We start from the raw sequence: 25,566 nt of genomic DNA, 5'->3' as shown, positions 1-25,566 counted from the left end.
GTGCGATCCATTAGGTTCCTTTTAGCGAGGCAGTGGGCGATTAAAACAATTTTACATCGATTGTGAATTGAAACAATTTTCAATTCTCCCTTTAGTGGTTATACACGTATAGGGCTTCCACAAACCATGGTTGACGCCTAGCAGCATGTCATGGTTACCCAAGCTAATCAGAAGAGGTTAGAGAACCTATTCAGTTCGGGATTACAAATGCAATACGGTCCTTCTCTAATCTAATACTCTTGACCACATTGTTTGGTATGATAGTTTATTTACTCATGTCTACTATCCAATGTGAATCGTTTGCTTATATGATTTCCTTGAATGTGATTTGGAACGCATTCCCCAATCTCATTCATACTCTGGCCAGAGATTCCAAATCATATCATAGAGTATTCTCCCTCAACTGTTTGAAGGTTAGAGATCCCTTGTTGCGCATTTACTTGTCTCCATAGCTAAGTGGCTTAACCCCAACGATGCCGTGACACCCCTAGGGGGTGAATTAGACATAATCAAAGATTAAGGACTTAACCACAAGACAACTGTGATGCCTCAGGTCAAAGGACTACTTTGCATTATCCCAACCATGAGTTCTCATGTGACATGGAATATAAGAACTCTTCGTTGATCACGTTCAGTGAACTCATTCTCTTATTGAGCACCTACGTACTTGTCTTGATGTCACACACACCAATGACTCGAGACTAGTCACTCTCCCTGAGAGAAGACACAGTACGTACTGATCTTAACGGACTGTCAATGCCCAATTGGTAATCCTATGATCAGGAACATTTAGGATGTGTCTACGAAAGAATGGTCTCATTAATCTAACTTCATTAGATTGCATTCTCCCAATCACATATTCCTTGGACTTTATCGTTTAAGCATATAACATTTATATGAGACGGCTCAAACAATAATCTTTGCCCTTTATATGTTAAACTAGATTAGTTTAACATTTGAAATGTCCGTAAAGTATCATCATATGATTGGTTTTAGGGCACATTTCCAACACAGAGTATTCCCCAGCTTTTCATGCCACTTTTCTGGACTATCTGTCACCATTCTTTTGATAATTTTTACCAAAATCTTGTTGCTGGATTCTGCCTAGCCATTTGACTGCGGGTAGTAAGGACTGGACTGGATCATCTTTATTTTGTATTTGCTTGCAAACTCTTCAACTTCTTTTGAAATAAAAGATGGCGCACGATCCGTTACTATAGTTTCAGGCACCCCAAATCTGCGCAGAATCTTAGTCTCAATAAAATTCTTGACTGCAGCTGAAGTTATGGATTTTATAGACGATGCCTCTACCCATTTGGTGAAGTAATCCGTTGCTACAATTATGAAAGTATGCCCCTTGCTAGAAGCTGGATAAATCTGCCCGACGAAGTCCATTGCCCATCCTCTGAAGGGCCAAGGCTTGACTACTGGATTTAAAGGTACTGAAGGCAAATGTTGGAGTGGTCCATGTCTTTGACATTCTTCATAGCCTCGGGCATAGGACTTGCAATCTTTTTCCATGTTGGGCCAGAAATAGCCATACCTTCTAAGCAACCACCTCATCTTCGTTCCAGCTTGATGTGCCCCGCAGATTCCTTCACGTACCTCGGCCATCACTCTCATAGATTCCTCTTGGCCTACACATTTCAATAGTAACCCGTCTGGAGTTTTCCTTAGCAAATTCTTCACCCATAAGACATACTTGGTTGTTTGCTGTCTATTCTTCTTGCTTGTGGGTGAAGAAGGATCTTTTAAATGATGAATGATAGGTGACCTCCAATCTTCTATCTCGGTTTCTAGAACCATTACATCCAGACTGAATCTTCTTTTTAGGATAGAAGAAAGGCTTCTTCTTTGAATCTCGACATCTACCCCATATTTTCTTTCCTGTATTGGCATACCTGAGGCTAATTACGCCATCTCGTTGGCTGCTAGGCTGGATCCCCTGGGAACATGATTAACTGATATCTCAGAATCCCAATAACTCCGCAATTGCGTGGCCGCCAAGTAATACCCTGCCATGGTGATATGTCAGCACTTGAAATCCCCATTTAGCTGGTTTATTACTAACTCTGAATCACCAAACACCTCTACCTCTACTGCCCCCAGATCCATCAAGATTTCCAAACCAATTATTAAGGCCTCATACTCTGCTCGATTATTGGTGTTCCCTTGGTAATCTAAGAGGAACAAGTAATAATGATAAACCCCTTAGGGGTTCACAATGACAATCCCAGCTCCAGAGGCCTTCTGAGTGTATGAACCATCGAAATAAAGCTTCCAAGGAGTAATCCAGAGGCCATTCACTCTTTTTATCTCTTGCTGGACCCACTCATCTTTACCCAAAATATCTTTGCTTGGCGGGATCCAAACACTAGAAACTTCCAGGGTTCCTGGGATATTGATTATCTCATCTTGAGACTCTTGATGCTCCGCCAAGAAGTCGGCAATTGCTTGGCCTTTGACTGCCCTTTGGGGTACATACTGAAAGCTGAATTCTGATAATGCTAGAATCCACTTCCCAATCTTTCCCGTCAACATTGATTTTGACAACATATACTTTATCACATCTGTCTTGGCAATGATGTGCACGTGACAAGGTAACATGTAATGCCTCAGCTTACTGGCAGTGAAATATAGAGCTATGCACAATCTTTCCACCGGGGGTATCTTGTTTCTACCTCGGTCAGAATTCTATTGAGGTAGTACACCGCCTGCTCTTTCCCACCTTCATTGTTTTGAGCCAACAAACTTCAGATTGATTTTTCTGAAGCTGAGATATATAGCTTTAAGGGTTTTCCCCTTTGAGGTGGTACCAACACTGGTGGAGAAGTCAAATAGGCTTTGATGCTGTCAAAAGCCCTTTGGTGTGGTGGTCCCTACTTGAAATCTTCTTTATCCTTCAATCTCAGCAAAGGAGTCAGTGGTTGGATCTTGCCCGCTAAATTAGCAATGAATTTCCTTAAGAAATTAATTTTTCCAAGCAGCCTCTGAAGTTGTACTTTATTGGTGGGTGAAGGCGACTCCATTATTGCCTGAGATTTGTTTTTGTCCACTTCTACTCCCCTTTGATGAACCAGGAACCCCAAGAAGTTGCCCGCTCTTACTCCAAATGCACACTTCTTTCGATTCATTTTTAGCTTATGGATCCTTATCCTTGTTAAAGCTTGCCTGAGGTCTGTCAGATGCTACTCTTCTGTTTTGGATTTTACCACGATGTCATCGATGTACACCTCCATGTTTTGACCAATTAAATCATGAAAGATGGCATTCATTGCCCTTTGGTAGGTTGCACCAGCATTCTTAAGCCCGAATGGCATGACTAGATATTCATATGCCCCCACATGACCGGGACACCTAAAAGTTGTTTTATGTATATCTTCCTGGGCCATCTTTATCTGATTATACTCGGCACTTCCATCCATAAAAGATAAGACTTTATGTTTTGCTACCGCATCTATGGACAGGTCAGCTATGGGCATGGGATATTCATCTTTTAGTGTGGCGCCATTGATATTTCTGTAATCAACACAACATCGTACAACTTTTGTTATGGCTTTTAAAACAAGCACAATGTTGGCTAACCACTCTACATATTTGGCTGTCTAATAAATCCAGCCTTTACTAGCCTTTCAATTTCTTCTTTGACCTTCTCTTCTATCTCCTTTGACATTCTTTGTGGTGCTTGATTTACAGGTTTATACCCCTCCTTGATGGGCATTATGTGTTCCACCAAGGTTGAATCTAAACCTGGCATCTCAGTGTAATGCCAATTAAAACAATCTTTAAATTCTTGTAAAAGACAGATAATCTTTGCCCGATCATTAGTTTCTAATAAGCCACCGATTTGTATAGGTCTTGGATCTTCATCTGTTCCCAAATCAATAACTTCCAAAGGATCCTGAACCTCTGGTGGTGGTTTGTCCGGTTCTGTGCACAAAAACTCTGGGCTTTCGGGCAAGCCGTCTAGCCCATCCAAGTCATATATACACTCGACCATTCGTATGGCCATATTCAACTCTTCTCCGTAAAGCTCTTCTCTGCTTTTATCCTAATTGGTCAGAGTTCCTAGCTGTCATTCCTGCTCTTCTTTATCTAAGAGCTCATTTTCTTGCTTTCTTCCTTTCCCATACACCAACAGTCTTTTGATCAGGGACCTGACTGCCATTACCTGATCCTTCTTCTTTTGTTCTATCATTGATGGTGTAGGGGTGTTGGGATGATACAAGGTCTATCCCACTCCTCTCTAGTAAGGAGCATTCCTTGTTCTAAAAGCTTTTGAACCGTCACCTTGGTAGGGCGGCCGTTCTCATCTGCTCCTGAACATTTCAGAATTCCTACGTTAGGATTGTAGAAACTCGCTTCTGCAACATTGGTTGTAGGGAGAAATGGTCGTGATTCGGCCTCCACCATCTCCCAAAAGCCTAGTCCTTCTGTTCCTGCCTCATGATAAACTGCCACTTGTTGATGTAGAGTGGAGGGTATGGCAAGACTTTGGTGGATCCAATCCCTCCCAAGTAAGGCTCCATAGGTAGAAGTGCAATCTACCACAAAGAATGACAACATGATTTGTTTGGACCCCAGATCCACTTCTAAGGGCAATATCCCATGAGTTTTGGTGATAGCGCCCGAGAAGCTTGAAACCGTGAGGTTCGTGGGAATAACATCTTCTGTACCTCTCCCTATCCTTTTCATTTGCTTGGCTGGCAGTACATTAACAGCCATTCCTCCATCAATTACAATTCTTTTGAAAGACACCCCTTCCAAATGAGCTGCAACATATATTGGCTTAAGATGGTTGGCTAGTAACATGTTTGGACAGCTGAACACCATTTTATCCGTATAGATCTTCAAAGGAGCATTTTTGGATGCTTCGGAAGATTCAGCTTTTCCCGATTCTCTTTCTTCAGCTATCTCAACACTGACATGGGCCATCATTGGCTCCGTCGTCACATAGTCTCCTTCCATAGTGGCAGGTTGATTAGGCTTGGCACCAAACATGGCAGATAACACATACGCCATGTTGATATGAAAATTGCTAGGCTCTGCCAGCTCTTCTTTCTTGCTCCCGATTTGTTCCATGAACTTATCTAACCAGGCCATCGCATATTCTGCAAGCAGTGGTTCTGGTGCCCCCTCTTGTTGATTTATGCCAGAATATGGTGTTTCCTTTGGAACTTCACCGAAAGGATCCGCTAATGATAAAGAAGGTGGTTTTCTTTCAGGCGAAACCGTTCCAAAGCAAATAGGCTCCGTCTTCCATCCAGGAGTTGGCATCATGATCATATCTTCTTGAGCTCTCCTCAAGATCCTATATTTCCCAAGGTGTAGGCTTTGCGGTACATGGTTTCCTTCATCTTCTGTTTTGGTATTAGCCCTCTCCACCTCTTTTTTACTCCTCCAGCGGCACTAACTACTCCCCCCAGATGACGTTTTTTCAAACTTTTGATTCTCGGATGCTTCAAACGTCGCGAGGGTCTTTAAAGAGTTCATGTAGGCTTTATGTTGCCTCTGGACCCTTCTAACCATAGAGGCTCCCATTTGTTTAACGGGCTGTCCATTTTTCCCAACCATGTACCATTTTCGCCCGAGGCGGGCAGGGTTATCTTTCTTGACAGGATTTATTATCCTATCATTTCTCCTGACTTCTTTTCCCATATGGCCATGTTGAAGATGTTCTACACCCCTCTCATTTGGTTTTTTGGCATCTTTGTCTTCTGCCTCCTCAGAAGCTTCATGATTACAAAATATCTCTGATAAAGCTCTGGGTTGGGAATCGCCTCCTAACCGCTGGAAAACACTTCAGGAAGTATCTCTTCCTGCAGTCCGTCTAGCTCTCTCACGGGCCTTTTTTCTTTCTTCTTCTTCCTTTCTTCTGATCAGCTCATGATCCATGAGGACTTCTGCTGGTGGTATTTCGAGCTCACACTTGCATTGGCCTTTACTGCAGAGAACCATCCCTTTGATTATAGCTGCTTTTGGATGTTCGGTCAATCTGATCACTGCTTTTATGGATTTGTCAGCCAGTCTTCCTTCTTCTATTTCCCTTGTGACCTTTTCTTTCCCCTTTTAGGCCCATGCCATATTGATCATATTTACTGGGGCTTCTGAGAAGGGATCTGTATGTTTGTCCGCCACTACTTCTTCTGGCTGGTTGTTGTTAAGTCTCTCTTTTTCCCTATTATCTTTTCCCATAAGTTGAGGTAAAGATATAGGAATAGTTGGTCTTACAACCAGGTCTGCTTTCCTTCTGAAGCCTGCGGAGGTGCTCTCCAGTCTTTGCAACATTTGCAACAAGGTAGTTTGCAAGTCTTCATCAAAATTGTCTGGAACAATCGCTCTTTTTAAATCTTCAGGTTTTCTTGACATGTTTCTTTGGTAAGTAAGATCTGATTAAAAGGATCCCACCGGGCGTGCCAAAACTATGTTCGTGGCTAGAATTTCCGTTGGGGATGTTTCCTAGCCGACGAGCACATAGCTCCCCGAGAGGTTAGTGCTGGCTGATGCTTTCTGTCGGGCTTCTGCTTACTGGCGGGCTTGTCGAGCAAATCTTGTCGAGCAAGGCTGAAAGAGAAAGACAGGGTTAACTTTGAAAGGTGCCTTTGTAGGGCCTTAGGAGTAGGCCTTGAGGCTCACAATCAAGATTAACTTTTAGGTTTTCAGGCGTGCCACTGCCATCTTTAGCATGGCAGATGTAAAACATATGTTGAGCTTTAATTGTATATATACCCGAGAGGCTATTTTAGTTATGAAAGGTACCTTTATGAGGCCTTAGGTGTAGGCCTTGAGGCTTCCCATCAATAACTAACCCAGTACGCACACATATAATGTTTGTTTCATTGATTGCAGAAGTGTTATGACTATTATACTTCTAATTACTCGAGCCCGAAGAGCAGAATGCATCCAAATAGGTGCCTTTGTAGGGCCTTAGGTTTAGGCCTTGAGGCTTCCTATCAGAATTACTTCTCTACTCAAACATTCTACGATAATCATAATATAACAGAAATAAAACTTAGGAAATCGGTCGATTACTTACGCCCCAAGTAACTTCGGACTTCTTGTTATCAAAGATTGTCGTGGATGGGTTAAGTCCACATAAGGTTCTTTTTTATGCCTTGAGACCAAGGACTTTTGAATGATCAATCTTACATGCCCGAGGGTTTAGAACTTAGATCTGATTTAAGTTGTGACTACATATTCCAATCGGATTCAAGCACTGAGGAGTCTTTTAATCATCAACTTACTGGAACTAACTTGGACACAAATGGAAGTATACAACATATTACTAGACTTATGAATAAAAGACCAAAAAACAAAAAGGGTCGGGCAAGGTTTCACCTTGTCGAGCAAGACTGGTCGTCTTGCAACTTCTTATCTTTGTGATTTATGGAGAGGCTTGAGAGCTTTAGAAAGAGGGCTGGGGAGGTGAGTTTTTCAGAAGGAAATCGATACTACGGTAGGATTTATGCAAGGTAGCAGAGCTTTTACAAAGGCTTTGGGTGAGGGTTGATCCCGAAAGGGATGAAGGCTTGGGTTGACTACAGCTTTGTTGAAAGCAAATCTGGCTTGAGCAGAGTTTGTGCTTGTATTTGTTTGTTTGTTTGAGTGTCCTCATCTCTGATTTCTCTTTCTTCTTTTATAGACAGTTTGGCTTGGCCTCATGTAGCTTTAATCTTGCCCAAATGCAGCTTGAAGGGCAATGACTCATCAATTTTTTACTTGTACTGCCACTGTAAAGTGCTTTTGGGCTGATTAGCTAGCTGGTTTACACCACTTGGTCTTTCGGTAGGTGAACAATGTAAACACTAATCTAACTGCAAGATTCAGTTACTTAAACTACAACCAAGTAGACACAAAACATCAATCCAAATAAAACCTAATTATACTAACCTGTAGAACTCCTGTTTGATGCAGTCATGGTGGATCTCGATCAACCTGGAAAGCACAGCAATTCTTCTTCTCTCTGTCAGGGTATTTATCACTCAAACTAAGAATAGGGCTTAGTTCCAAAAGAGCACACCCCTGTGAGAGAAGAGATTGCCATATATATATATGTACATACATATCCTTCTCATACTAGAATATGGATTCCCTATTAAAATCCTTATGGAAAACTACTTAAGCCTTCCTAATTCAAATCAGTTTTTCCCTGCAATAGAATCCTCTACTGCCAAGAACTGAATTCCATCTTCTTAGAGGCTTTCTTATTCGGATTGGACTCAAACAACTAATATCCGATCATCTTATCTCATGTTCACATTCTTACATTCTCCCACTTGAACATGAGACAAAGATCAAACCTTGCCGTCACCAATCATAAGAAGTGATCACATAACCTCATCTAAGATTTAATCATCATGACCACTGTCCCATTACATCTCAAAATATAGAAACCAAGAATCTCAGACCACAACCAAATTGTAGTATTAATTCAAGGCTCACATATATTCAATTTGCAAATATGACTCATGACTAACATAAACCGTCAAACTTTATGCTCCCACTTTTCAAAAGATCATAACACACATTAATCTTCACAGAAAAGCAACATAGTAATTGACTATATAAAATCATTAACCACAAACTTAAAACAGACAAACTGTTCTTTCAAAGTTACTAATGAAACTGAATTCTAACTCAGTCCAGTATCCGTACCTCAACACCTGAAAGCCAAAGTATCGAGTAGCAGACAAGGACACTTATTAAAACAACCTTAACAAACTAACTAAAGCAAGTTAAAACATAAATCATCCTTAGCTCAGCTTGTCAGAATTGCACATACAGTTCTTGAAACACATATACTTCTGCAATCCCAAGCCCTTAACACACACGTGATTACTCCCACTGATCAAAACCTTCTAGTACTCCCATTGAAGAAACATGTTTCTTGAATTCTCCAATTGGCAGTGCCTTGGTCAAAGGATCAGCAATCATCATAGTAGTGCTAATGTGCTGTACTTCAATAACTCCTTTCTTGACTTGTTCTCTGACCTTAAGAAACTTCACGTCCATCAGTCTAGATGCTGAAGTCCTTTTATTATTCTTAGCAAAAAACACAGCCGAGTTGTTATCACAGAACATTGTTACTGGTTTCTGAACCGAATCCACAATCTTTAAATCTGTCAAAAAATTCTTCAACCATGCTGCCTGTTTCATGCCTTCAAAACAGGCTACAAACTCAGCTTCCATAGTTGATGTGGCTATAATAGTTTGCTTCGCACTTTTCCACGAAACTGCCCCTCCATTAAGTATGAAGATATAACCCCTTGTGGACTTCCTGTCATCCACATCTCCAGCTAAATCCGAGTCTGTATACCCCCTAAGCTCCAAAGAATCAGTTCGGCCATAACATGTGAGTTTTGGTTCTCTGCAAGTATCGAAGAACCTTCTTGGCTGCCACCCAATGTGCTTCTCCAGGATTTGCTTGAAATCGTCCTAGCATACCAACTATGAAGGCAATATCAGGCCTTGTACAGATAGTTGCATACATAAGACTTCCAATCAATGAGGCATACGGCTTAGCTTGCATTTTCTTCACCTCCAAATCAGATCTTGGACATTGAATCTTCGAAAACTTGTCACCTTTATTGACTGGAACCTGACCACAATTGCAACTTGCCATATGAAATTTCTCCAACACTCTGTCAATGTAACCCTTTTGAGATAAACCAAGGAGCCTCCTTTTCCTATCGAAAAATCTCTATTCCTAGTACATAATGTGCTTCTCCAAGATCTTTCATCTCAAAGTTATCACTTAGCATTCTCTTAGTGCTATGAAGCAATTGGGGACATGAACTAGCTAGGAGAATGTCATCAACATAAAGTACTAAGAAAATGAACTCGGAACCTGAGAACTTAATGTATATACAATCATCCAGTTTGTTTTCTACAAAACCTTGTGCAGAGACAATTTGATCAAACTTTAGGTACCATTGCCTTGATGCTTGTTTCAAGCCGTATATGGACTTATTGAGCTTGCATACCAAATTCTCTTTCCCCTTTTCAACAAATCCAACAGGTTGTTTCATGTATATAGCCTCTTGTAAGTCTCTGTTAAGAAAAGCGGTTTTTACATCCATTTGATGTAATTCAAGATCGAAGTAGGCAGCTAAAGACATGATAACTCGCATGGAGTCTTTGGAGGAAACTGGAGAGAAAGTATCATTATAGTCGATTCCCTCCCTTTGAGTAAACCCCTTAGCAACCAACCTTGCTTTATATCTTTCAATTCTTCCATCAGCATCCCTTTTGGTTTTATATACCCACTTGCAGCCTATTGGCCTAATTTCAGAGTTGGATTCCACCAATGTCCAAACCTGGTTTTTGGACATTGAATCTAACTCATCCTTCATTGCATTGTTCCAAAGAACTGCTTGAGGACTTTCAATTGCCTGAGTATATGTAAGAGGATCATCAATGTCACCAATATCGAACTCAGTCTCTTGTAAGTACACATAGTCATTGCTTGCAGTGGTTTTCCGAGCTCTTGTGGACCTTATGATTTCAACTGGAGGTGGAACAGCAACTGGTTCACATGCTTCTTCAAAAGGAATTGTTGCAGCTTGTGTTGTGGGATCAACTCCTACAGAGTTGTCATCAGGAACTCCTAAATCTTCACTCATATCTTCAATGGCAATTGATGATTGATTGGGAAACAATGAGACCTGATTATAATCCATTGTCACATGGTCCCCACCATCTGAATGCATCTCTTCAAATATGAAATTTTCCCTTGACAAATGAGAGACATCTTCATCTTCTAGGAAAACTGCATTGTGTGTCTCTTGGATCCGAGTGTGACCTTGAGGGATATAGAACCTGTATCCTTTTGATTTCTCAGGATAGCCAATAAAGTAACATGACTGAGTCCTTGAATCCAGCTTTCTTTCATTAGGATTATATAACTTAGCTTCTGCTTTACAACCCCAAACATGGAAATAAGTAAAACTAGGAACTCTCCCATGCCATAACTCATAGGGTGTGGTAGATACTGCCTTGCTTGGAACTCGATTCAATATGTGATTAGCTGTTTTCAAAGCTTCTCCCCACAAGAATCCTGGCAATTTTGATCTGGACATCATGCTTCTAACCATACCAATAAGAGTCCTGTTTCTCCTTTCAGAAACACCATTCTGTTGAGGCGTTCCAGGTGTGGTGTACTGCGCCACAATACCATTCTTCTCAAGATAGAGAGCAAATGGTCCTTTTTGCTGCCCGGATTCAGTGTACCTGCCAAAGTATTCACCTCCCCTATCCGATCTAACAATTTTAATAACCTTGCCTAATTGTTTTTCAACCTCAGTTTTGTAAATTGTAAAACACTTAAGGGCATCAGCTTTTTCATTAATAAGAAAGGTATATCCCAGCCTTGAAAAATCATCTATGAAATTAATGAAATACTTGTTTCCACATATTGTCTTAACTGGAAAAGGACCACAGATATCAGTGTGTATGATGTCAAGTAACCCCTGGCTCCTTTTGGCATCTGTTTTTCTAAAATTTGTCATTTTACCCTTTAGGCAGTCAACACATTCAGTTGCAGTAGAAAGATCTAATTTTGGAATCAATTCAGTTTTTGACACCTTAATTATCCTTTCTTTAGAGATGTGTCCTAGTCTTTTGTGCCATAAAATGTAGGAAGTATCCTGACCTATCATTCTCTTAGTACTAATGCTGAAAATCGTGTGATTGAGTGCCTTAACAGTGCAGTTTAGATTCCATAAATTATCAGACAAACGGGCAGTCCCTAAAATAGTGTTATGACAGTTTTTCTTGAAAATTTTGAGGCACTCATCATCACCAAGAAAAGAAAAACCATCTTTTACAATTTTAGAGGCAGAAATTAAGTTTCTTCTCATCTTAGGCACATATAGCACATCTTTCAACTCTAAAACAAAACCAGAACATAAGACTAATTTTACTATCCCAACTGACTCTACTGCAACTTTAGTTCCTTCCCCAACAAAAACATTATATGTAGCATTTCCAACTTCCTTTTGTTTTTGAAAACCATTTAAAGAATTAGTTATATGTATTGAGCATCCGGTATCAAACCACCAAGAATCAACAGGTACTTCACAAAGATTTGATTCAATACAGACAAGTACTTGTTCCTTTTCTTTGCTCTTTACATAATCTTTGAAAATTTCACAGTTAACTTTTAAATGGCCCTTAGTTTTGCACCAAAAACATTTTAGTTTAGACACATTTTTAGATTTAGCCTTAAACTTGATAGATTTTCTAGGGGAGTCAACTACTTTAGCAGAATTACTGAACTTATTAGAAGTTTTAAAGGGCTTAGAACTCTTACCAGAACCAGAAAAGCTTTTGTTGTTGAACTGCTTCTTGTCATTTATAGTTTGCACAAAGTTGATGTCCTCAACTTCTTTGCCTCTTTCTTGTTTTTGACGAGTTTCTTCTTGCACACACTGTGCAATCAACTGATCAATATCCCAGTTTTTGTCTTGAGTATTGTAGGAGATCTTCAACTGACTATATTTACTGGGAAGTGCTTGAAGAATCATGAATACTAACTGCTTTTCACCTATGTTTATGTCCATTGCATTGAGTCTTTCTGCAGCATCTGTCATCTTCATTATGTGATCCCTTATAGAGCTTGTACCCTCCATCTTGTAAGTAGTTAATAAAGACATATACTGACTCACTTCAGTGATGTGAAAATTACTTGACACACAAATTAAACCCTCTTTTTGACAATTGTAGTATAGATGTAAGTAGGGTATCGTTCTAGGCCGGGGATTAGGAGGGATTGCTAATCTATTCTAAATTAATTTAAAAATATTAAACAAGACTCAAGGACACAAAACTAGGCTAAAAATTCTAATAACTCGAAACACACTTAGAATGACTCAAAATAATGAAAACAATCAAATTAGACACTAGGAACTGAAATGGACGGAAATTGAATTAAAAGACTAACAACAATGAAAACTAATTAAATAATATAATTTAATAATGGGGGGGTTTGGTTTTGACGAGAAGTAAATTAACTTAAATAAATTACAGAATTGACAAAAACATGGAATTAAGGTGAAAGGATAGGTGACGGACTAGCTAGAGGGTTCTTCAACACACATGACACATATGCAACTTAAATTGATTTTCAGTTGTTCTTTCAATAAGTTGTAAATCTCAACGCCCCAAATTAACCGTGAATTGCACTAATTAACCCTCAGGTTTTCCACAAGTTATTGGGTTGGATGATTGCATACGACAACCCAAAACATTCCCTACAAGTTCCCTACATGAATTGCATAATAGAGATACAAGCAAGAATCATTAAGTTCTATGAAAAACATAAGCATTGACGAGGCACTCGTTACTATGATTTGCATGAAACTTATGCCAAGAATTTACTTAACGTGATTGTGACTAGCAACCTTCACTACTTGTGAATATAAGTTCATAACGATTAGGTGAAACTCCCTTATATTCTAGCGTCAAATTCATGCATGTAAATTAAGTATGCATTCTTGATCGACATACAAAAATAAGTTATCAATCAAGCAGTTAAGCAAATTAAATCACAACTCATAAATCACAACTGAAGGTAATCAATTCATATTACAAATATATTCATGGCTTTGAATTAACCTCTAGCCAAAATAAATTTAGTTACACATTATTAAAACAGAAATAAAATATAAGTTTGGAAAGATTTAACCGAAAGAGAAGAGTGCTTCAGTGCTCTTGGTTTTTCTCCCCCTACTTCTTTGCTTCTGCTGTGTCGGTCTGTCCTCACTGTCTCTCCCCTCTTACTTCTGTCCTGTGTCAGTCGCCCATCCTCTCCGCACCTATTCGTTGGTTTTCTCCCCGCAGCTAAGCTGCTTCTGTTTCTGTCCTTCCCTTACTGACCTCTCTCTCATGCTGCCAAAGGCAGCCTACTCATTATGTCCAGTCAGTACGTCTCCTTTACCTGTGCGCCTCCCACTGCTCTCTCGTCTAACCTCTCTGACCTCCCTCTAGCCCAAAGGCAGCTTTCTGCTCTCCAAAAATCCCGCGCCCAAACAGCCACTCACTTTTTTTATTCTTTTACGCCCTCACCTAACTTCCCTCTTGCTGTTCTCCTAGCTGTCTCTCACCAGCTGCCAAAGCAGCTGCCCACCTTGGATTCTTTTCTGACCTCCCTTTTTCTCCAAAGGCAGCTTTGCTTTCCCCTCTGGCGCACTTATTCTTTTCTGGCATCCCACTCGTTTTCCACTAGCTGCAAAGGCTTATTTCTTTTTGTTTCTTTTCTTTACTCACCAACTGCAAAACACTTCAATTTTAGATATATCATATAATTTCTAATGCCATATGTTGATGCACAAAATCAGCGAGGACTTTGGTACAACAGAAAGTGTCAGGTTTTATGACCTTCGCTTGGTTGCTTCGGTCACTAGTGAGGATAAGTACGTAAATGAATAGAGACAGAGAAGCAAACACAAGATGTACGTGGTTCACCCAGATTGGCTACGTCCACGGAGTAGAGGAGTTCTTATTAGTAGTGAAGGGCTTACACAAGTACAAAGGATCAAGCTCTCAATTTAGTGAGTTCTTGTGAATGATTTAACACAAATGGCATTAGGCAATATTGTGGGGGGATGACCCCTATTTATAGAAAAACTTGTAGCTTTGTCACATTGACATGTGTCATGTTATGATTGGTTCTTGATGTTGACACGTGCTACGCTCTGATTGGCTTCTAATCTTGACACGTGTCGAGTAGTGATTGGCCTCCTGGTCGGAGGGGAACTCTTCTGGGTCCTTGACAGTATAGCGTTGGTCGGTGCTCGGTAGTTTCGGGATTGGTCAAGTATGGTACAAACAGTGCTCCCCTAAGTTCCCGAGTGAGGGAAACTCCTCGGTTGGGGACTTGCAAGATCCAATCCCTTGAGTAATCACGAAACTTCTAAGTACCGAAGTGTGGTCTGATCTTCATCTGCCCTTCTCTGGAAGTACCTTTCCTCCATCCGGGAATGGTGTATTTAGCTGATGTTGACGCACAAGGTAATGTATCAATTTCACTTGAAGCTTAGTTGTAGTTTCGGGCTTAGTCAAGTGTGATACAAACCCTATAGTAGGAGTCCCCCAAGTCGCCGAGCTAGGAGATCTGCCGAAAGAGGTGACAGACAAGGTAAGCAGTCAAACTTCCAAGTAAGCAACCCAGGATCAGAGGTTTGACTTCGGCTTCCGGTTGATTGTTCTCCTTCTCCTTGTCTCTCATTCAACTGCCAGGATAAGGAGAAGCAAATGGATAAGAGATGATATGAGATACTTTTGCTTTTGAAGAAGTAACTTTCCACAGGCTTATTCTTGAACTGTGCTGGAGGGTTTTCTGGTGCCCTTCAGAGTATAAGGCCGACTCAAAAATTTGAGGGTCAAAACAAGTCCATCAAATCTAGAGTATGTTCGACCTTGATGATATGGGATACTTTTGCTGTTGACGGAATAATGAATGTGGTATGGAAAGGTGTCGTGCTGTAGTGATCTGTTTCAGCTCACCGTTGAACCTTCTGCTTCAATCTTTTGCATGGCAGAAGTGGTGTGCAACCTTTGCATTTAAATGGTCCTTCAGAACATTCCTTCATAGTGACTCATCCACGCTTGGCAGCTTCAGTGTAAAGAGCCAATATCTGATCAACTGTCATGAGGTATTTGCCGGTGGAATTCGTGACCTTGACAGCAGTTGAGGATGAGTACTCGAGAGCAATGCTAAGTAAGCAACCAGGCAAAGGCTCCAGGCAGTCAGTTCCACATTGGAGGTTTGATTTCAGGTTCCGACTGACTGCTCTCTTTCTCCTTGTCCTGCAGGTGTGGACAAGGACAAAGACAAAGACAGGGAGAAAGCATGATATGGGATACTCTTGCTTTCGACCCTGATGATATGAGATACTCTTGTTCTTGGTGTGGCTTATTTGCTGAGGCATTATCGGGGGGAAATAAAGCTGAGTATTTCGAGAGGTTATGTTGAGGGTGCCTTTTCGAATGCGAGAAAGGGTTGAGCATTTTTGCAGGTTTTTCTGTCCGTTGAGGAGGGAGGTCAATGTATATAGGGATTTCCCAATAACAAGTAGTAATGCTATTCCTTTACCCTTCTTGGTCACAGCAATGTAGTGGGAGTTGCCAGCTTCACGTGTTTTAATTTTGTCAGAGCACTTTGAAAAAGTGGTATGTGGTATCTGGAAAGCTGATGTTACGTGTGAAGATTACAGACAAGCTTTATCTAAGGAAATCTGGCTCTCGAAGTTCTGAGAGTTGTGCCTCTTCGGTTTTCGAACAAGCAATCCCGTCGAGGATCTGACTCTCGAGATTCGGAAAGTGGTGCTACTCTGGTTTTTTAGAAAGTAATTATGTTGGGAGTCTTTTCTCGAATGTGAGTAAAGGTTGGACGTTCTTGCCAACCTGTCTTGCCGCAAAACACGGAGGTCGACACACATAGGGACTTTCCAGTTGTCAAGCAGTGGTGCTGTTCCTTTACCCTTATGGGTAATAGTAGGGTAGCTGGAACTTCGAAATTCTCGTGCCTAAACTTTGTCAGAGATCTTTGACAAAGTTATATGTGGTACCCGAGGAGTTGATGGTGCATATGGAGAGCGGTGATTGAACAGTAAGATTCACGTGCTTTCTACTTCACCAGAAATCTTCGACAGAGTGCCCGTAATTTCCGCAAAGCTGATTGTGCATGTGACAGGTGCTGACGAGGCTGAAAAAGCAGGTGCTTCTTCGATTTCTGAGATCGGCCCTCGTGGTCTCTGAGCAGCCCAGCTTTTGAGAAAGCAAACGCCTCTTCAATTTCTGAGATCGGCCCTCGTGGTCTCTGAGCAGCCCAGCTTTTGAGAAAGCAAACGCCTCTTCGATTTCTGAAGCTCCGTCGAGTGCAGATTTTTATAGAGGCTGACATTAAGTTCCACAGCACACTTGAATCTCTACCAGTAGAAGCTCATTTCTTGCACTTCTAAGATCTTGATTTGTCTGACCTCTTCCTTCTTCAACACATTTGAAAATGTCTGGACCCTCCGACCGTCGTTTTGACTTGAACCTTGGAGAAGAGACAGCCACGCCTTCTCCAGACAACATATGGCGCCCATCCTTCATATCCCCTACTGGTCCCCTTACCGTTGGGGATTCTGTGATGAAGAATGATATGACCGCTGCAGTGGTGGCCAGGAACCTTCTCACTCCCAAAGATAACAGACTACTTTCCAAACGGTCTGATGAGTTGGCTGTTAAGGACTCTCTGGCTCTTAGTGTTCAGTGTGCAGGTTCTGTGTCTAATATGGCCCAACGCCTATTTGCTAGAACCCGCCAAGTTGAATCATTGGCTGCTGAAGTGATGAGTCTCAAACAGGAGATTAGAGGGCTCAAGCATGAGAATAAGCAGTTGCACCGGCTCGCCCATGACTATGCTACAAACATGAAGAGGAAGCTTGACCAGATGAAGGAATCTGATGGTAAGGTTTTACTTGATCATCAGCGGTTTGTGGGTTTGTTCCAAAGGCATTTATTGCCTTCGTCCTCTGGGGCTGTACCTGGTAATGAAGCTTCAAATGATGAACCTCCAATGCCTCCTCCTTCTGGGGTTTTGTCAAGTACTGAGGCTCCGGATAACCACCCTCCGGTGCTTTCTCTTTCTGGGGCTCTACCGACTGCTGAGACTTCCCCTAAGCAACCTTTGTGAAGGCTCCCTTTTGTTTGTTTATTTTGACTCATGTATATGTACATATTTGTGGCTTATCAAAAATATTAATAAATAAGCTTTGCTTCATTTCAACATATTGTGTTAAATACACCAAAGCCTTCTTCATAAAGTTCTTTCAATTTTTGCTTTTGTTGAAACCTGTATTGTTGAAGCTTTGTGAGTGAAGCATGTAGTTTGAGGTAGTGTTCCCTTAATTTCCCGAGTGAGGAAAACTTCTCGGTTGGAGACTTGAAAAATCCAAGTCACTAAGTGGTTGTGAGACTGCCGAGTATCAAGGTGCAGTAGCATATGGTGGGAGTCCCCCAAGTCTTCAGGCGAAGAGAGTTGCCGAATGAGGTGTCTCGCGTGTTACTAATTTGTCAAAGTAACAAATCCTTGTTTCGATGTCACACATTCGTATATGCTTTATCTAAAAATATTTCCAACTTTTGTGTGTTTGATGCTGCATGCTATTGACTAGACAAGATCAAGTGCAATTAGTAGCTTTTCTCTCTTTTTCATCTTTTCTTTGGTGGAATTGCTTTTCGTTTCCACTAATCAGCCTGAGTGGATGCAAGATAACACCTTTCTCTATAGCTCAGATTCCAAAGTCGTCTTCATGAAAGTTTTTCCTTATCTTGTGAACTACAACATATCCAAATTTGAGATCCATCGGAGTAGTACAACTTCAGAAATTCAAGTATGATGAGTAACTGTTCATCCATGTTCTGTTAATCCGTCAGACTTGTTGTGAGCTTCGAAACTCCATTTTCTCTTGTTCCGATCAACATACCTCTTCATCGAAGTTGTTCCTCAGCTTGTGAACTACAACATATCCAAATTTGAGATCCCTCGGAGCAGTATAACTCCAGAAATCCAGGTATGATGAATGACTGGTTATTATTTTTCTGTCAACCCGTCATATTTGTTGTGAGCTTCGAAACTCCATTTTCTCTTGTTCAGATCGGTATGCTTTCTTCATTGAAGTTGTTCCTCAGCTCGTGAACTACAACATATCCAAATTTGAGATCCCTCGGAGCAGTATAACTCCAGAAATCCAGGTATGATGAATGACTGGTTATTATTTTTCTGTCAACCCGTCAGATTTGTTGTGAGCTTCGAAACTCCATTTTCTATTGTTCAGATCGGCATGCTTTCTTCATTGAAGTTGTTCCTCATCGTCTCGTTCATAACATATCAAAAATTCAGAATGAACTAATGGTTAAATATTTCCAGATCTTCGAAACATCACAGCAGCTTCGAAATCTGCAAGAATCCGACTGTCATGTTTGGAGCTTCAACACTTTAATTTCCGTCGCTCAAACAGAAATGGTTCCTTCTTGAAAGTTGTTCATATGCTCAAGAACTATAGGGTGTCCAAAATTCAGCTCCATTGGAGAAGAGCAGGGGTTGCAGAAATTTGATAGATGAAAGGAGGCGGAAGAGGGAGAGAGAGAAAAAGTCTCTTGGGTTGGATTTCTATTTTGGGGCAGATTCCAATTTTTGTAGCACCTTCATTATTGATGAATTGCTTGTACTTTTGTCCATTATGAAACTTGGGACTTTGGCTTGTTGTTGGATCTATTATAATATGTTTGGGAACATATATAAGTGAATAAATAAGAAGGAAAATTTTGGGCCCTTGTGGGTGTAAAACAAAAAATGTTTATGTTTACCCAAGTGTTTTTGTACAAGTTGAAGGGCATCTTGGGTTTTGTGAACAAAATTTGTTTATTTGGAGCAAGGTTTTGTGTTGAAGCTTTGTAGGTGAAGCTTTGGTGTTGAAGCTTTGTAGATGAAGCTTTCGAGGTGAAGCTTTGATGGTGAAGCTTTGTAGATGAAGCTTTCTGGGTGAAGCTTTGATGGTGAAGCTTTGTAGATGAAGCTTTGTAGATGAAGCTTTCGAGGTGAAGCTTTGATGGTGAAGCTTTGTAGATGAAGCTTTCTGGGTGAAGCTTTGATGGTGAAGCTTTGTAGATGAAGCTTTGTAGATGAAGCTTTCTAGGTGAAGCTTTGATGGTGAAGCTTTGTAGATGAAGCTTTGTAGATGAAGCTTTCGAGGTGAAGCTTTGATGGTGAAGCTTTGTAGATGAAAGTATGTAGAGGGAGCTTTCTAGGTGAAGATTTTTTAGGTGAAGCTTTGTAGGTGAAGCTTTTTTAAGTGAAGCTTTTCGGGTGAAGTTTTTTTTTTGGGTGAAGCTTTGTGGGTGAAGCTTTTTAGGTGAAGCTTTGTGGGTGAAGCTTTGGAGGTGAAGCTTTTCGGGTGAAGCTTTTTGGGTGAAGCTTTTTAGGTGAAGCTTTGTGGGTGAAGCTTTGGAGGTGAAGCTTTTCGGGTGAAGCTTTTTGGATGAAGCTGTTTTTTTTTTTTTTTTTTTTTTTTTTTTGGCGCTTGACACGGTCTTCATTTGCTTGTTTTGTAGTGACTGTGGAAGACGGATTGCTTTCTGATTGAGAAGGGTTCCGGCATCGCTTGCTATGAATGTAAAAGAGTGAGGGCTGAGTTGGCTAAATTACCTCTTTATTGAATTCATTGCCAAATGGCCTTCATTACATAGGATGCCGAACGGCTATAGCTCAACACTTGTACATCGTGAGTCTATTTGTAGTAGTACTTCAAGTGATCAGCATTCCATGGATGGCCAAGGGTCTTGCCATCGGAGCTTCTAAGTGTGTAAGAGCCAGGGCGACTGATGCCAATGACTTCATACGGTCCATCCCAGTTTGGACTAAGTGTGCCTTCACTCGGGACTCTGTCGCAGAGTAATCTTTTCTTTAAGACCCAGTCTCCTATTTTGAAAGAACGAGGCTTGACCCTAGAGTCATAATAGTTGGAGATGCGCTGCTTGTAGGCGACATTCCTCAAGTGAGCTTGGTTTCTGTGTTCCTCGACTAAATCCAAGTTGAGGGTGAGTTGTTTGTCATTTTCACTTTGAATGTAGTTCTGGACTCGGAATGTTGCTTGCTCGAGCTCAACAGGGACAACCGCCTCTGTGCCAAAGGCAAGTGAGAATGGAGTTTCTCCTGTTGAAGTCCGATATGAAGTGCGATATGACCAAAGAACTTGGGGTACAAATTCTGGCCAACAGCCTTTAGCTTTGTCCAAGCTGGTTTTCAAAGTGCGCTTGATTATTTTGTTGATGGCCTCAACTTGTCCATTAGACTGGGGATGAGCTGGAGAGGCAAAGCATAAGTTGATGTTGAACTTAGAGCAGAACAACCTGAACTTCTTGTTGTCAAACTGTCGCCCATTGTCAGTGACTATCGCATTGGGAATGCCGAATCTACAAAGGATGTTCTTCCACACGAAGTCTTCTATCTTTGCCTCAGTAATGGTTGCCAAGGGTTCTACTTCGGCCCACTTTGTGAAGTAGTCCACTGCAACGACTGCGTAACAGACTTTGCCCTTCCCTGCCGGCATTGGGCCGATCAAATCAAGTCCCCACTGGGCGAAGGGCCAAGGGCTGATCATAGGAGTAAGAGGCTCTGGAGGGGAATGAGGAATAGTTGCATATCGTTGACATTTGTCACATGAGCGGGATACTTTGATGGCATCCTGGTGGAGTGTTGGCCAGTAATATCCTTGGCGAAAAGTCTTGTGTGCTAGGGACCGAGATCCAGCATGATCTCCACAGACTCCCTCATGTATTTCCCGAATGACGATTTCCGCCTCGGCAGGCGTAAGACACCTTAAGTATGGCAGGCTAAAACCTCGCTTATAGAGTTGATCATTGATGATCAGGTAGCGGGTAGACTTGTATCGAATTTGCTTAGCCTGGACTTTATCATTTGGGAGGGTGCCATGAGCAAGGAAATTATAGATCGGGGTGATCCAACTATCCCTCTGTTGTAAGTTGCATACTTCTGCGGCCATGGTGCTTGGTGTTGCCAACAGTTCGACATGAATTTTTCTTCCAATCTTGTCTTCCACAGCTGAGGCGAGGCGAGCCAGGGCGTCTGCATGACTGTTTGCCGCTCGAGGAACTTGGGTGATCTGGTAGTGGAAGTGCTTGAGCAAAAGTTGTGTTTGCGCAAGATATGCTGCCATGGAGCTGTCCTTAGCATCAAAGTTGTTGGTAACCTGGTTGACCACTAATTGGGAGTCACTGAAAATATCAATTTGTTTAACCCCGAGGTGTTTGGCCAAACGTAATCCTGCTAGAAGAGCTTCATACTCGGCCTCATTGTTTGATGCCTTGAATTTGAAACGAAGAGCATACTCCATTGCTACTTTGTCGGGCGTAGTCAAGACTAGTCCCGCTCCACAGCCCTGTTGGTTGGATGAGCCATCAACATACAGACTCCATGCTGAGGTCGTTGATTCTACTTTCTGAGCTTCCGATGGTAATGAAGCTACTGCTTCAGGTGTAGAAGCAATGTCAACAGGATATGTGAAGTCGGCGATGAAATCTGCTACTGCTTGACCTTTTTCGGCTGGTTTTGGTTGGTAGGAGATGTCAAACTCACCCAATGCTATCGCCCATTTGATCATTCGCCCAGACGTGTCAGGACTCTGGAGTATCTGTCGAAGAGGGTGATTGGTAAGCACGATGATGGCGTGTGCTTGGAAATAAGGGCGAAGTTTCCGAGCAGACATGACCAATGCTAGAGCTAATTTCTCAATGTTGGAGTATCATGTCTCCGCATCTTGTAGGGCCTTGCTAGCGTAGTAGACGGGCCGTTCGACACCACTGTCCATTCGAATAAGAACAGAACTGACTGCTGAAGCCGAAACCGATAGATAGATGATGAGAGTGTCACCAACTTCTGGTTTGGAGAGCAGAGAGGCTTTACTCATGTACTCTTTGAGGTTCCTGAATGCCTTGGCACATTCCTCCGTCCATGTAATGTACTTCTTATTTCCCTTGAGTGCTTTGAAGAAAGGAGCACATCTGTCTGTGGCCTTAGAGATGAATCTGGTTAAGGCTGCCACCTTGCCAGTAAGGCTTTGGATGTCTTTTGAAGTTATTGGCTCTTTCATGTCGAGGATTGCTTTGATCTTTTCAGGGTTAGCTTCAATGCCTCGTTGGCTAATCATGAAGCCTAAGAATTTGCCAGAGCCCACGCCGAAGGCACATTTGTTGGGGTTCAACCTCATTCGATACCTCTTTAGAATGGTGAAAGTTTCAGATAGGTCGGTGATGTGTTGGTCAGCATGTTTGCTTTTGACTAGCATATCATCAACATAAACTTCCATGTTCTTCCCAATTTGTTCGGCGAACATTGAATTGACCAGTCTCTGATAAGTTGCTCCTGCATTCTTTAGGCCGAAAGGCATGACTTTATAGCAATATAGTCCCCTGTCAGTAGTGAAGGCCGTGTGTTCTTGGTCTGAGGGGTTCATGAGGATTTGGTTGTATCCTGAATAAGCGTCCATAAAGCTCAAGAGCTCACACCCTGCCGTAGAGTCTATAAGCCTGTCAATAAGAGGAAGAGGGAAACTATCTTTCGGACACCCTTTGTTTAGGTCGGTGTAGTCAACACACATCCTCCACAAGACCTTTTGAAGCGAAAGACTTTCTTTGGTCGGATTTTTCCTAACAAGGACCACATTTGCTACCCATGTCGGGTAATTGACTTCGCGGACAAAGCCTATGCCTTTGAGTTTTTCAACTTCTGCTTTCATTGCCTCGTATCGTTCAGCGTCATAAGATCTTCGCTTCTGTCTCACCGGCTTGATCTTGGGGTCAATACTCAAACGATGACAGATGACATCGGGAGAGATGCCTGGCATGTCCTCGTATGACCAGGCGAAGACTTCAGTGTTCTCTTTCAAAAAAGATATCAATGCTAACCGAAGGGGTGGTGACAATGTGGTGCCAATCTTCACCATGCGATCTGGATAATCTCTTGAGATAGGTACCTTCTCCAACTCTTCAGCAGGTTGGGCTTGCTGGGTGAAAGAGTCATCTCGAGGATCATCGGGTTGATTGTTGCTATCAGGAAGATCCAAGTTCGCTTCATCTAGGCTGGTCTTTGTGACTTGGTCATGTACAGACAGGGTTTCCTTGGGTCCGGGCAAGTGTTGTTGCTTAACTGAAGTGTTGTAACATGATCGTGCACTAAGCTGATCTCCTCTGATGTAGCCGTTGCCATGGGGGGTTGGAAATTTCATCAACAGCATATGCGTGGATACCATAGCCTTGAGATCATTGATGCCTGTGCGCCCAAAGATGACATTGTATGCCGTTGGGCAGTCAACCACTAGGAAGTTAGTGGTAATGGTAGCCGTGTAAGGGCCTGTACCAATAGTAAAGGGTAAATGTATGCTCCCTAAGGGTTGCACGATATCACCGGAGAAGCTTATCAGAGGAGAAATCGAGCGATCGAGCAAGTGTTCAGCTACACTGAGTGCCCTGAAAGCTTCGGCAAACATGATATTGACCGAAGCCCCTGTGTCTACGAGGATTCGTCGAACATCAAAGTTGGCTATGTGAGCCTCCACGATCAATGGGTCGTTATGAGGGTAGATGATGCCTTATTCTTCCTTAGGGTAGAAACATATCGGATCCCAGTTAGGCTTTTGATACTTCCCTCCCCTGATGTCTTCCACGTGAAACACTTGGTGACCAGGCCTCAGAATTCGTTCACTGTTTTTCATGGCCCTATTGGAAGATTCAGATATGGGTGTGCCGCCGCTTATGGAATATATGACATTCACCTGGCGTTGGTTACGGTTATCCCTTTGAGGGTGAAGGAGGAATTGATCAATTTTTCCTTCTCGTGCCAAAGCTTCAATACGATCACAGAGGATGATACATTTCTCGCTATCATGGCCGTTATGCTCATGGTAGCAACAAAACATGCCCGCGTTATTCGGGGGCGTGTAATCTAGGTGCCTCGGCTTTGGCTTTGGTATCAGGTGAGCTATGCTGGGGTAAATGGCCGCGCATGTGGCATTCAAGGGCGTGTATGTCTCATACCTTGGGGTAGGGGGTATCTTGACGCGGGTTTGACCCACTGCATTGACTGCCTGGGGGCGAGCGTTATTGTGGCGATACCCTTGGTTATCGGGATAGTGTCCCTTACTCTTTTTACTGAAATGAGAGTGGTGAGGATGGAAATCCTTCCTCTTGCCTTGAAATTGATATGTCTGTTGATTCGGCGAAGCATTATGCAAGGCATGGGGAGGTGCCACTGCTGTTTGGAAAGTCGAGGTCTTCTCATTTAGGTGAGTCTGGCTTCCACCTCCCACTTGTTGATAAAGGATGGTTGTAGGGGGTTTCTCCTGATATGTCTTTGCCTCGGCGGAGGCATGGTTATAAGCCTGCGCCATCACCTCAGAGTAAGTCTTCCAAGTATTGGCATTGATCATGTATTTAAAGAAACAATCACGTAGGCCTGCCGTGAAGGCTTTGAGGGCAGTCTTGTCGTCTGCCTCGGCACACCGGGAGTATTCATGGCTGAAGCGGCCAGCATACATACGTAATGACTCGTCTGGCTTCTGGCGGATAGTGTACAGGTCATCTGCAGAGTGCAAGCGATCGGTTTGGAAAATGTGTTGGGAAACAAATAGTTTCCTCAATTCCTCAAATGAGTCTACCGTCTCAGGTGTAAGACGACAATACCAATTTAGAGCTCCGCCAGAGAGGGTGGAGGGGAAGAGAAGACATCGCTCTTCGTCGGTGTGCATCCGGTATGCCATGGTGGACTCAAAGAGGTTAAGGTGCTCAATCGGGTCCTCTTTTCCAGTATAAAGTTGCAAGCCAAGCTTTTGCTTTGTCTTTGCTTGAAGGGGGGTGTTGAGGATCCTCCTTGTAAGAGGGCCAGGCTTGGGTTGGTTCTAGTCAGGTATTTCAGCCTGACGTTCAGCCTTCAACTTGTTTACTTCCTCAAGAAGTTGTAGGACAAGGGGGTCCTGAGCGGAGTTATGTGCCACTGGAGCTTTC

General features: G+C 42.2%; 1 long non-coding RNA gene and 1 pseudogene across 2 annotated transcripts; both read left to right on the top strand.

Moving 5' to 3' along the window:
• Window positions 1-25,566, top strand: part of LOC126607190 (SWI/SNF complex subunit SWI3B-like) — a 49,527-nt pseudogene that overhangs the window by 11,595 nt on the left and 12,366 nt on the right.
• Window positions 18,311-19,866, top strand: LOC126607192 (uncharacterized). Of its 2 annotated transcripts, none has more exons than XR_007617524.1 (4): window positions 18,311-18,560; window positions 18,644-18,741; window positions 18,917-19,629; window positions 19,742-19,866. It is a non-coding gene; the product is annotated as an uncharacterized LOC126607192 (long non-coding RNA). The 2 variants fall into 2 exon arrangements; XR_007617525.1 differs by having other exon boundaries at window positions 18,917-19,531; window positions 19,742-19,865.

The sequence above is a fragment of the Malus sylvestris genome, chromosome 16, assembly GCF_916048215.2.
Source record: "Malus sylvestris chromosome 16, drMalSylv7.2, whole genome shotgun sequence".
Lineage (NCBI taxonomy): Eukaryota > Viridiplantae > Streptophyta > Magnoliopsida > Rosales > Rosaceae > Malus > Malus sylvestris.
This window is presented reverse-complemented; position numbering and strand designations above follow the sequence as displayed.